Source organism: Eretmochelys imbricata, chromosome 3 (assembly GCF_965152235.1).
Source record: "Eretmochelys imbricata isolate rEreImb1 chromosome 3, rEreImb1.hap1, whole genome shotgun sequence".
Classification (NCBI taxonomy): Eukaryota; Metazoa; Chordata; order Testudines; family Cheloniidae; genus Eretmochelys; species Eretmochelys imbricata.
The window spans coordinates 79,013,334-79,025,659 of record NC_135574.1 but is presented as its reverse complement, the minus strand read 5'-3'; positions in this window follow the sequence as shown (position 1 = coordinate 79,025,659).

Below are 12,326 nucleotides of genomic sequence, written 5' to 3'. Positions count from 1 at the left end.
ATGAAATTAAGGACATCAGTAAACACCATACAGCTGCTTCTATGTACCTAGCAAACACCTAGCAGAATGACTGTGGGGCCATTATCAAAGGAACTCACATTTGATTTAAGAGATGTAGGATTATGTTATTTTACATTTACTGATTTTAGCATTTTTAATTTAAAAAAAGTTGCATACAAAAGAATTTGCCTGTGTTAGCTGTATATATAGTGAAATTCTTCTGCATGTTTGTGATCAGAATTAGACCCAAAGACTATTCTGTACTGGATTTCAGTTTCTTTGCATTGTCTATTTATTAAAGTACATAGAGCTAGATGTCTGTCACTGAGATTTTAAAGCTAGTCCATTACTGACAAGCTACAACTGAAAACAATGGAATGTTAAATGATTTTTTTTTTAAAAAAGTACCTCATAAGACAGGTAGGCAAATGCTGCAGAATACTTTGTGAAAATGTAATTGAACTTGGCTTCAATTAAGTTTTGGATTTGCTTTCAACAGATATTCTGGTAGGCTAGATTAGTACACGGAGTGCAATCAACTTCTTTTCAAAGCAGTAAAGTTGTGTACTCTTTTGCTTGCTCTTCAGAGAAGTGCTGTCTAATAAAACATTGGACTGGGACTTAGGACACCTGGGTTCTGTTCTCAGCTCTGGTCTGCAGGGTGACCTTATGCAAGTGATTGTGCCTCAGTTTCCCCATCTGTAAAATGCAGACAATCATACTGATCTCCTTTGTAAAACAGTTGGAGGTCTACTGATGACAAGCAGGATAAGAACTAGTATTTTTTGTTTGTTTGTTTATTTTCAAGTCATGTGCTGTGCTACAGGCTATCCAGTCCTTACCAAACTGCACATTGCTCACCAGACACCTGTATATCTACCGGTGTGGCTTCCCCCAGTAAAAGTGCAGTCTATACAAACCAATATTATAAAGCAGCATTTCCAAACTGTACCTATACTTTCTTTCTTTTCTAATGTAAAATTGCCTTTGCCTACTTGAATGAACAAATTGCACAACTGCACTAATTAGTGAATGAAGTTATATATAATCTGCTGCTGTGTGCTACAGTATCTGTTAGCCAGAATTATTCTATCAAAATGGCTTTAGACCAAGAATGTGACTGCCGCTTTTGCCTGAACAAATATAATTTGTAGGAATTGTGGAATTAAAGGGCAGGCAAGTCAAACATTTAAAGAATACTTCTTCTCAAATGTTGCTTGAAAGCAAACTCTTTTGGAAGCATGGGAAAACACCTAAACAAAGATGCAAAGGATAATTTTGCAAATTTTTGAGAAGGCTAGAAAAAGTTTCTTGGCAAACTGTCGACTAAACCATTTAATCTGAACCACGACTACAAGTACAACTCTTTGATTACATTTGGAATGCCAATAGGAGGCTTCAGGCTCTAAGGACTCACATTTGCCCTTTTGCTTTGGAATGCTAAGGTTAGAAGATCTGACAGTATCACAAAAACAATTTATTCAAAAGTGCCTAAAGCTTTAGATAATAAATAGTATAAAATCAAAGAATATGGGAAGGTAACATTAGGGGAGGAAAGTCAAAAAGATAGCACAAAGCCTGAGGCATACATGTTTTACCTTGAACTAGAGCTGGTTAAAAAAAAAAATCCAACATAACACGCTCCACTGGAAAATGCTGACTGTCAAAATTGAAACTGTCCAATGGAAGGTGTCAAAGTTGTTTGGGAGCGGGGAAATCAAAACAAAGAATTCACCTTTATCATAACAGAATTATGGTGTATAGAAGACTCTATTTAAGAACCATGGCATTGGAGGAGGATTGCTGCTCCTGCTTGCAGATTAGGGGTTTTGTGGGGAAGTGTGAGATCAGTCAATCTGCAAAGAGCCAGCTTAAACCAACCTGTTTTTTCTCTCTATATTTCTGGGTGCTTATGAGCAATCATTCTGAATTCTAAGAAATATGCTGTGAACATAACATTTAAACATTTTGTTTTGAAATGACTGTTTGAAATTGTATTTGTATTACTTTTACATTACACCAATTACTGACTTAGTCACCGGTTTACAACATGAGTATAAGTTAATCTTTTATATTACAATTTTAAAATATAAACAAATATATACATTAAACAATTTACAACAGCATATATCAAATGTCAGAATGGAAAGGAAAACATTTGATTAAGAGAAAAAAAATCAAACATTTAATGGCAAATTGCAAAAAAATAGACTTTGTTCTTATTTGGATTTTTTTTTTTTAAATCTTGGAATGGAATGGAAATTTTGAGGTTTGACCAACTGTACCTTGAACTAGAGAGGAGTTTGTATTTCTCTCTACTTCAAATTAGGCCCCAGTTCAGCAAGATTTAAGCACATGTTAACTCTAAGCATGTGAGTACTCTCCTATTGACATTAGTGGGGTGTAGCGGGGCGGTCACCCCACTCTGGTTTGGAAGGAGTTAAAAACAGCCCTGGGAAAGGGCTGCCCCAGGGAGCCAATCCTGAGCGGGCTTGAGGCAGCCAATCAAGGCCGAGCTGGACCAGTATAAGAAGGCTAAGGGAGGAGCTGGGTCACAGTCTTACTCCAGCCTTGGGGTGAGAAGGACCTAGCTGCCTGGGAGCACATGGTACCTGAAGCAGAGCAGCACTGGGGAGCTGACTGGGTGAGTCCCCAGGCTGAGGCCTTGCTGAAGGCCAAAGGAGGTACTGAGGCTTCAGGGGGATAGCTGGGCTAAGAAAGGCAGCAGGTCCAACCCCCTTGCCAATGATGAGTGGCCATCACAGCCTGCAGCTTGCCCCAGAGAAAGGGGGCTAGATGACGACTTGCAGTAGCCACTGAGGTAAGGTGGGCATAGGTGAGTTCCCTTGGAAAAGGAGACCCAGAGTGTAGGGGTACTGTGGTGGGCAGAACCCCAAAGTTCTGGGAAGGCTGTGGGGGCGTGAGGCAGGAGAGACACCAGCCAGTAGGAGGTGCTTTGTGTGCTAGAATGAGCTAATTCCTGGACAATCAGCAGGAGGTGCTGCAGCAGTGAGTCAGCGATCTGCTACATGGGGCTACTCATGAATAAAGTTTAAATGTGTTTAAGTCTTTCTAGGATCAAGGCTTTAAAAGGCCCAGAAAAGATAAACTAAAATGGTAGATTGAAAGGACTGAATATTTTTCTTCAGCAACCACTTGCACATAACCAGAAGATGACATGACACTCTGACCAGGAATTGCTGCCACACTGCAGTCCCTTCTGACTTCTCTTCCTCCCCCAAACCAATACACATACATATGCTCCTCTGTTTCTCTTTGGAATGGTGATAAGGGATGTGCAAACAGTCCCCTAACACCTCCTCACTGCCGCTGGCCACTTACGTATTTTTCTTCATCCTCCCCATCCTTTTCCAAACCCTCCCTTCTTCTCCTTCCAATTCACAAAACTACAATGAGTTTTCAAAGTAGCTATGATGTTGGTATGGATATGCATGTTAACACAAATTTGCTTGAGTATTCTTTTCACTTTCTCATTTCACAAATGTTGTAGCAAATTTACTCTTATGAACAAAAAGCAAGTAAAAGGAGTAAATACTGTCAAAGCAAAATTGGATATGGAATTCTCAGAATGGTTCTAAACTACTTTTCCCACCACATAGCTGATGTAAATGTGAGAATGTGGGGAAAAAAGAATGCTACTTGTTAATTTAGAAAAGACACTAAAAAAAAAAATAAATCTTAACAGCTCTGAGTAGAGAACTGGGCAGAGCTACTCAGCTTCAGATCAGTGATTTGGGTGAAATTCAGTTGTTGGGTTGTCAGACCCAGCTTGGAATTTCAGCTGTGTGCAAGGTGAATTTCAAACATATGCTATTGAGTTTGGCATCCCCAAATTTTACTGTCAACTCCTGATATTCACAGACCTCAAACTTCTCATTAACAAGACTCCTCTGCCTCTTTTGGCATATAATTCTGCACTTGAGAACTCTTTTAGTTGGAACTATTAATTGCTCACTGTTTTAAGATCTTTCAACCCAAAACCTTATTGACCTCAAAACATCCGCAGCATTACTTTTGTCCATCAAATTTATAATTAAACTGAAAATATGATCTGTCATAGAAAATAAGGTGTTTCATTAACTTGTTTGTTACTGCTCCTGAGGTTCCTAAGTGGTCCTCAGTGGAATTTACCTTGATGGGCAGGAAATCCTGTGCAGAACAGATTGTATTTTAAAACTCCAGTATGCCTGTAGTGATATGACAGTCAAAAATTACTTGATTTGAGTCATAAATACTCAGCAAGTATCCTAAAGGAGAGATGCGGGGGTTAGACAACATCACAAATCTAGTAGCTGATTTCTTGCAAACAAATTTGCATAAAGCATGGTAAGGTAAAATGACGTGAAGAGTAAATGAATCCTCAAGTAAAATAATTGAGTCAGTATCTTAATATCCTTATTGAAAAGAACAGAATATCATTTAGTAATATAAAGGGGTTATCTGACGCTTTTGTGACTAGTGGATGCAGCATTTAAATAGCTATTAATTATTTGAAATGACACCAAGTTCCCAGATGACCAAGCTGCACATATTGACCATGCAGATGCATAGAAGTGGGATCAGTGTGCTTAAGAGGAGATTTACTCTGAACAAGAATGCTTATTAGAAATGAGCTTGAGGGGATTCAGTATGAGTCAGACCTTATTGTCCATAGAAGAGGAAATAGATACTTGCCTAGTCTTTTTATTTTGTGAACCAAATATAGAATAAGCCTGAGTACTCTTTATCGTAGCAATGTTATGGTTCATAATGTTGTCTCAGTCAATCTCCCAGCCAGAAGAGAAGTGTTTAAAGTCAGAGCACCCAGAAAAGGCCTGTGAATTGAAAGATGATCTTCTCTAGCTCAAATGTAGGATTTGGTATCTGGAATTAAAGAATAGATCTTCAGCACCACTGAGATTAACCAGTGCTCATAAATAAATGGACAGGGAGAAATCTGGAATCGGTATACACTAAAAAAATTGGAGATAGAGTCTCTTTGCTGATGGACAATGCAGAAAATAAGCTTCCTTACAGTTCACAAACTTTATAGTAGATTCTAAGTTTTGACATTTGCCTAGCAGTCTATATATTAGAGGCCTGAAAGTGTCCAAAATATTTGCTAAACTGGGATTCATTCAAGATGCTGAAAAGTAACCTTCAGAGTGAGATTGACATTTTATTAGTCTTATTCTGGCAGTGGATTTTTTTTTTTCTAGAGACAGTGGTTACTAGAATGCAGTAACGAAAGACAGGAAACTCAGAAGGGAAAGGACTGAATGAAACATGTAAACTGTGAAACATTAGTTTTTAATTAAGTTTTAAAGGATTAGAGATCAAGTGTGTTGGGGAGCAATATCTCAAATTAGCAACTCTTCTCCTAAATAAAAAATAACTTTCAGTAACAGCACATGGTTAACAGAACTCTAGGTAATGGCAGGCACAATACAGATAGGTTCCTGATTCTACCTTCTCGATACACAACAGTCTTGACCTAGATAATCTCTAGCCTCTTCTGAACCTAGACAGCTTATAACAACAATTTTTGTATTGGAGAAAACAACCAAACTCTTTCCTTTGGCGATTTTCAAAGTATATCTCAAGCTAGGTCTCCAAAGGTGAAAGTTTGTTGCTTCACCACAACATTGTAAGAGTCAAAATTTGTCCCTTGAGGCACAGTTTCTGCTGGTTCCACTAGGAGATGCATTTTAAGGCATAATTTAACCCTGGGAGGTGTATTTTATTTTCTTTAGAGCTGTCAAGCGATTTTAAAAAATAATTGTGATTAATCGCACAATTAAACTTAATCATGATTAATCATATGTTTAATTGAGCTCTTACATAATAATAGAATACCATTTATTTAAATATTTTGGATGTTTTCTATATTTTCAAATATGTTTATTTCAATTATAACACAGAATGCAAAGTGTACAGTGCTTGTTATATTTTTGATTACAAATATTTGAACTGTAAAAAATAAAAGATAATATTTTTAAATTCCCCTATTACAAGTACTGTAGTGCAATCTCTTTACCATGAAAATTTAATTTACAAATGTGGAATTAGGTACAAAAAAACCCTGCACTCAAAAATAAAACAATCTAAAACTTTAGAGCCTACATGTCCACTCAGTCCTACTTATTTTTCAGCCAATCGCTCAGACAAACAAGTTTGTTTACATTTGTTGGAGATAATGCTGCCTTCTTCATGTTTACAATTTCACCTGAAAGTGAGAATAGCCGTTCGCATGGCACTGTTATGGCCGAGGTTGCAAGATATTTACATGTCACAGACATAGTCGAATACATTTTGTATACACATAAAAACCTCTCTATTTTTATCTTAAGGTCTTCAATAAAAGACCTTACCTCACCACACCTTGTCTCTTTAATATCCTGGGGGCAACAGGGTGACAAGAATATTGCAAACAATAAATAGCAAGGATATACAAATGATTTTGCAAGCCATTTAATAAACTTTCAATATTAAGTAAATAAAAATGTAATATATGGATATTTGCAAAGCATTTATTAAATCTCATGCAACACTGTGCTCACAATTAATTAAAATGGGTTTGGCTTTGCATTCTGTGACTATTCTCTCACCATAATCCAGAAAATGAATAAACATTTTTAAAGGGCCAATTAAGAGAACAGGATTGGGAAGCCAAACTGCTTTCAAAGCAGAAGTCCAATCCCTGCCAGAGATGAGAGAATAAAAATGTCTAGATCAAAGACAGCAAGACCGTGAGACAAATTTTAAATCACAGTTGGACTGTCCCGACTATGAGTGATACATGACTATACTCTTAATCAGTATCATCTTATTTGTAAGAGACACAAATTCTGCTCTCACATCTAGCTTTATTTAGATGGGATTGCATTTGTGAGATTAAGAGTAGAATTTGGTGCATAAAGCTTACCTAATCAAGTGAAGAATATTGAGGCAAAGGTTCATATTTAAACATTCAACAGGATAATACTGCCCAATAGCAATTCCTCTGATATTGGCACCTTTGAAGAACTTCTGCATCCTGTAATGTTAATTCTGAAGAAACCAATTGTGGCTGTGCATGGCATAATCAAAGGAGCATTTTTATTTGAAATTGAAGAGTGTGGCTGCTAAGAATGAAAACCCAGCAAAAACAATTTGAGTGACACAAAAATATGGAACACTTTGTTTTCCTCACAACAGAGTAGACGACTCTAAAGAAATCCCCCAAACTGAATAAGGACAATGAGACAGAGCTTGATTGAGTGCAGGGTTAGTGGTGGAACATCCACCAGGAAAATGTTTTCTGTAGTATGAGGTTGCACTGAGAAAACCGTGGGTATTAGCAGAGTCCCACAATGTGAGTGGTACTGGACAGAGAGCCTGTGCCTACTGCCCTTGTGCTGATACACTGTATCCCATCAGAAACCTCTGCTACCGAGACTGTTAGGGAACCTTAGCTGTAAACTAAAGGTCTCCCCTCCTTTTTGCCCCTTAGCAGGATCCCAAATTACCTCTATAATGACCCTGGGATTTCTATGTTTCTATGGGTAACTGCTGTCTTTACCAACCTTCATACTTGGAAATTTATATTGTCACCCCCTCATTCTTCTCCCTTATTCCAAGGACCCTGCCCCAGGATGCGGGGTGCTCACTGAGTATAGTCGGTACCCTTCATAGGCCACTGCTGGCAAACCCAATCACCACAGATCCACTCCACATTTGGTTAATGAATTCCTACTTTATTAATTACAATAAATTAACTCCAGTTACTGGTCAGTTAGAGATACATTCTCATTCTCAAGCACGGGACAGACCCCAATTCAGACTTCCTTCTCAGAAGCTGCTGTGCCCTATGTCTTCCAAGCTTGGTCTCAATGCCACCTTCCCAGTACCCTGGACACCTACACTCCCTGATGGATTAGTCTCTTCATTGAGACATCTTAACCCATTTCTCTCTAGGAAGTCACCTCTCCCTTCCTGTGGTCCTTGCCCAGCTGCTCACATTTGAACCAATATTCCATGGTTGCTCTTAGAAAGCAAACAGGACTTTATTGAGTGCTCAGACACTAACTCACCATCTCCTGTCACATGTTGTTCACCCTACAGCCCCATAAATAAAACATTGATTTAACATGTACACTTTGGGAGGACTAGAGTTTACTTCACCACCCCTCTACTAGTGCTTAAACACAACTCCTATAGAAAATGGAAATCGAGAATTCAGTGACTGAGGATTTTCAGCAAGGATTGCACAGGGTCAGCCTCCCTACTATCAGATACAAAAAGAACAAAAGGAATTAACTTAATTTTTGAATACCAATTTTATAAAATCTTAGGCTACTTCATAATCCACATATCTTATCTACACAGTTAGGCAGAAATATAAACAAATAAAACAAATTAAATTTAAACAGGTCAGTCCCCACCGAAATACTGTGAGAAGTAACTCAGAGCTCCAAAAACTGATGATGTGTTCACCTGAGTCTTTGTTCATCAGCTCTTTGCTGAGTCACAGAGTCACTGAATCAAAAGCACTGCAATAATATCTTCCCTCCTCTTGCTTGCAGAAATCTCCAGCTGGAACCCTTTCAGATTTTCTCCTCCTCTGCTGAATTATGGAATCATTCAGTTAACTATCTGATTAGGCAAGCAGTCAGTATTAAGTACATTAAAAACTCTGTTACAAGAAAAATACGAAACTGAGAATAGCAAAATATAGATGACTCTTTCCCCATCATCACATTTAAATAGTAAAAGTGTTTGGGAACCATACTGGTTAAAGCAATTTTACTAAATGTCTGGGTAAAAATCTAATAATATTCAAGATATAAAATTAAAATGAAAGTAGTTTCCCAATTTCCTCTGTCTACAACTAACACTGGTGATGCTTCCTTTGTGCTGGAATGTTAAAAATAGCATTAACCTGCTACAAAAGGCTTCGGAGTTAGGGAACCACAGCCTGCTTTCTGCCCCTATGGCTGAGTTTCTGCCAACCCATGGAGGTCAAGTGTCATTTTGTAAAGTAGCTGCCCTGACTACTTGCCCTTAATGGAGCCTAAGTCCAGCTACAGGAAACCGATTGACCATACCCAAAACTACCACACCCATTTCCAGAAACTTCTGGGTGTGAAATACTAATTGTGCATCTGTTTAGCAATGGTGACCCAGACACAATCCGCTTCTCCCACCCCACTTGTCTCTAGATCTCTTAAAGGGATATCTCCCTATTAAGCACATGGGTTACCAACACGTTACCTAACATTCTCTAAAACCTCTGAGATGCACTGGACTTACCTGGAATGTACTACTGACTCCAGACCTAATGTAGTTCCCATGTTTTTCTCACATAAGATTATACATTGTACTGTTGCAGGACTTCCTTAGAAAGGGAAATGCTTCACAAAAGTGTTTATATTTAATTGTAACATGCTGTGATAACCACAGCTACAACTTTCATTAAGGGTGTGACTGTGTAACTCTTCCCAAATATGTTTTCTTAGCTTTATACCAGTATGTAAACAGCCTTCATTCTTGACCTATTTGCCATCAGAGTTCACTCTGCCTAAAATCAACGGAAGTCAATGTAACCTATTCCTTGATACAGTCCTTTATATCTATTAAGACAATTAGTGTGTTTTTAAACAATAATTACATTACCTTAATAGATGCCCCAAACTAATGTGAAACTAAGTCAATGAATTCTAAATATTGAGAAAAGAGCAAGTGTAAATTCACTGACTTCAAATGAGCTGTTCCACACATTTGAATTTGGTCCAAAAGGGGCACATTTTACCATGCACTCATGAACCACAGTAGAAAGTGGTGTGTGTTGCCTTGGGGAACCTCAGAGAGGTTTGGACCTTAAAGCAGGCACAGATCCTTCTAACTGTATGAGAGGGACTATGCAGGCTGCACAACCCTTTAGGAGCTTGTTACCTAATCTTTCAGGATTGTGTGACCTCTCCATGGGTGAGTGTGAAGAAGTGTCCTCAGGGATGTACTAAGGGAGCAATATATGTTCCCTTTTGTCAAGGTTCCTCCCCCACTCTGAACTCTAGGGTACAGATGTGGGGACCTGCATGAAAAACCTCCTAAGCTTATCTTTACCAGCTTAGGTCAAAACTTCCCCAAGGTACAAAATATTCCACCCGTTGTCCTTGGACTGGCCGCTACCACCACCAAACTAATACTGGTTACTGGGGAAGAGCTGTTTGGACGCGTCCTTCCCCCCAAAATACTTCCCAAAACCCTGCACCCCACTTCCTGGACAAGGTTTGTTAAAAAGCCTCACCAATTTGCCTAGGTGACTACAGACCCAGACCCTTGGATCTGAGAACAATGAAAAAGCATTCAGTTTTTTACAAGAAGACTTTTAATAAAAAATAGAAGTAAATAGAAATAAAGAAATCCCCCCTGTAAAATCAGGATGGTAGATATCTAACAGGGTAATTAGATTCAAAAACATAGAGAACCCCTCTAGGCAAAACCTTAAGTTACAAAAAAGATACACAGACAGAAATAGTTATTCTATTCAGCACAATTCTTTTCTCAGCCATTTAAAGAAATCATAATCTAACACATACCTAGCTAGATTACTTACTAAAAGTTCTAAGACTCCATTCCTGGTCTATCCCTGGCAAAGACCAGCATACAGACAGACACAGACCCTTTGTTTCTCTCCCTCCTCCCAGCTTTTGAAAGTATCTTGTCTCCTCATTGGTCATTTTGGTCAGGTGCCAGCGAGGTTACCTTTAGCTTCTTAACCCTTTACAGGTGAGAGGAGCTTTCCCCTGGCCAGGAGGGATTTCAAAGGGGTTTACCCTTCCCTTTATATTTATGACACCTTTCATGTCAGGGAAGCCATTATGGCAGACCCTTGTGTGGATTAAGAAGGTCAGGAAGGACCTTCTTTTCAACCCCTGTATGTCCACACAAGGGTCTATCAGAATCTGATACAGAACATATAGAAGACATCAGAAAAATGGATAGGTTATGTGAAAGAGGAAGTTTGGGGACAAAAACTGAGGTGATATACATTGTAAAAACTACAATTATGGTAGAAACATTATGGTTTGAAAATGGATAAGGTATACGTCTGTCCTGAAATGCAACCTTCTAGAGAATGAGGCTGCATTTCAGTGATGGGTGATGTGGTCTCTCTGTATGGATTTTTAAAGTTTGTTGAATACTGTGGGATTTGTGGATGAAAGGCACTGTATGACTGTCAGTTATTATTTTTAACAAGGAATCTTAGTTTCTCATGTTACATTTCTAATTCAATCTTTAGTTTGGTTTAGGGTCTGAAGCACATTCATTTTGACTGAATGTTATGTTTAGTTAATCAGAACACTGCTGATGGACAGCTCAGAGGGAGTTATTGTTGAACAATGTTTGAGCTGTATGTATCCTTAAACTGATCGGTGTAGTTGGTTTGTCTAACTGTGAACACAAAGTAAAAGGAAACAGGTTTTTAAAATATCATTTGTGCATCGGTTAAATAGCTATTTTAAACATCTTAAAGGCATACTGTATTTATTAGGTGTGTTTTTCCCACACACACAAAGCAAATCACATAGTTGAATCTAGGTTACTTTCATTTCAGATTAAGAAAACCAAGAAACATAAATAAGTCGCTGTTCTCAGAGACTCACTTTGTAACATTGCTCCACAGCTGCCCCTGCAGCAGTCAGGGAGACTCACTTACAAGGCACAGGAAAACAATTCCTTTTAGTGAAATACTTACAATAAGAGTAACTCTGAAACCTGGACTATCTCTGAAACCAACATGCACTCTGTGTGCCCACTGTACAAACACAGAAGCGCTGTTTAACACACACATTTTTGATAAATTATGGTGCTGTGGCAGCTCCACCACAGCCAAGGTTACACCTACAGGCTTCAGAGTTTTAAATCTTTCTTTTGTAAAAAAAAAAAATCTCATTGAAATGACAAAAGATTGCAGGATATTGAATGCAAACTAGGAGCAGTACGTGCATTTGTCATGGTGGTGTGATGAAAAAGTGGATTTATACACAGACAAGTAATAAGAGTTCCAGAAATCTAACCAATCAGAGGGTGTAGCCAATTAGCTAGTTTACTGCAGGCCAACTGCACTCCTTAGGTTGCCTGAAGACCTGCTCTGTTACAGGCTGGGCTTCCAAACTCGCTCTGTTGCAGGCCCTGATTCCAGACAAGGAGTTACTTACAAGTTACTGTAAATGGAGTTGGAAAATATGAACCCAAACCAGACCATGCCTCTCATTTTCTCAACATCTCTTCTTTACAGCCCAAGATCCCAGTGGCTACAAAGGGTCTGGTCAAATCTAATG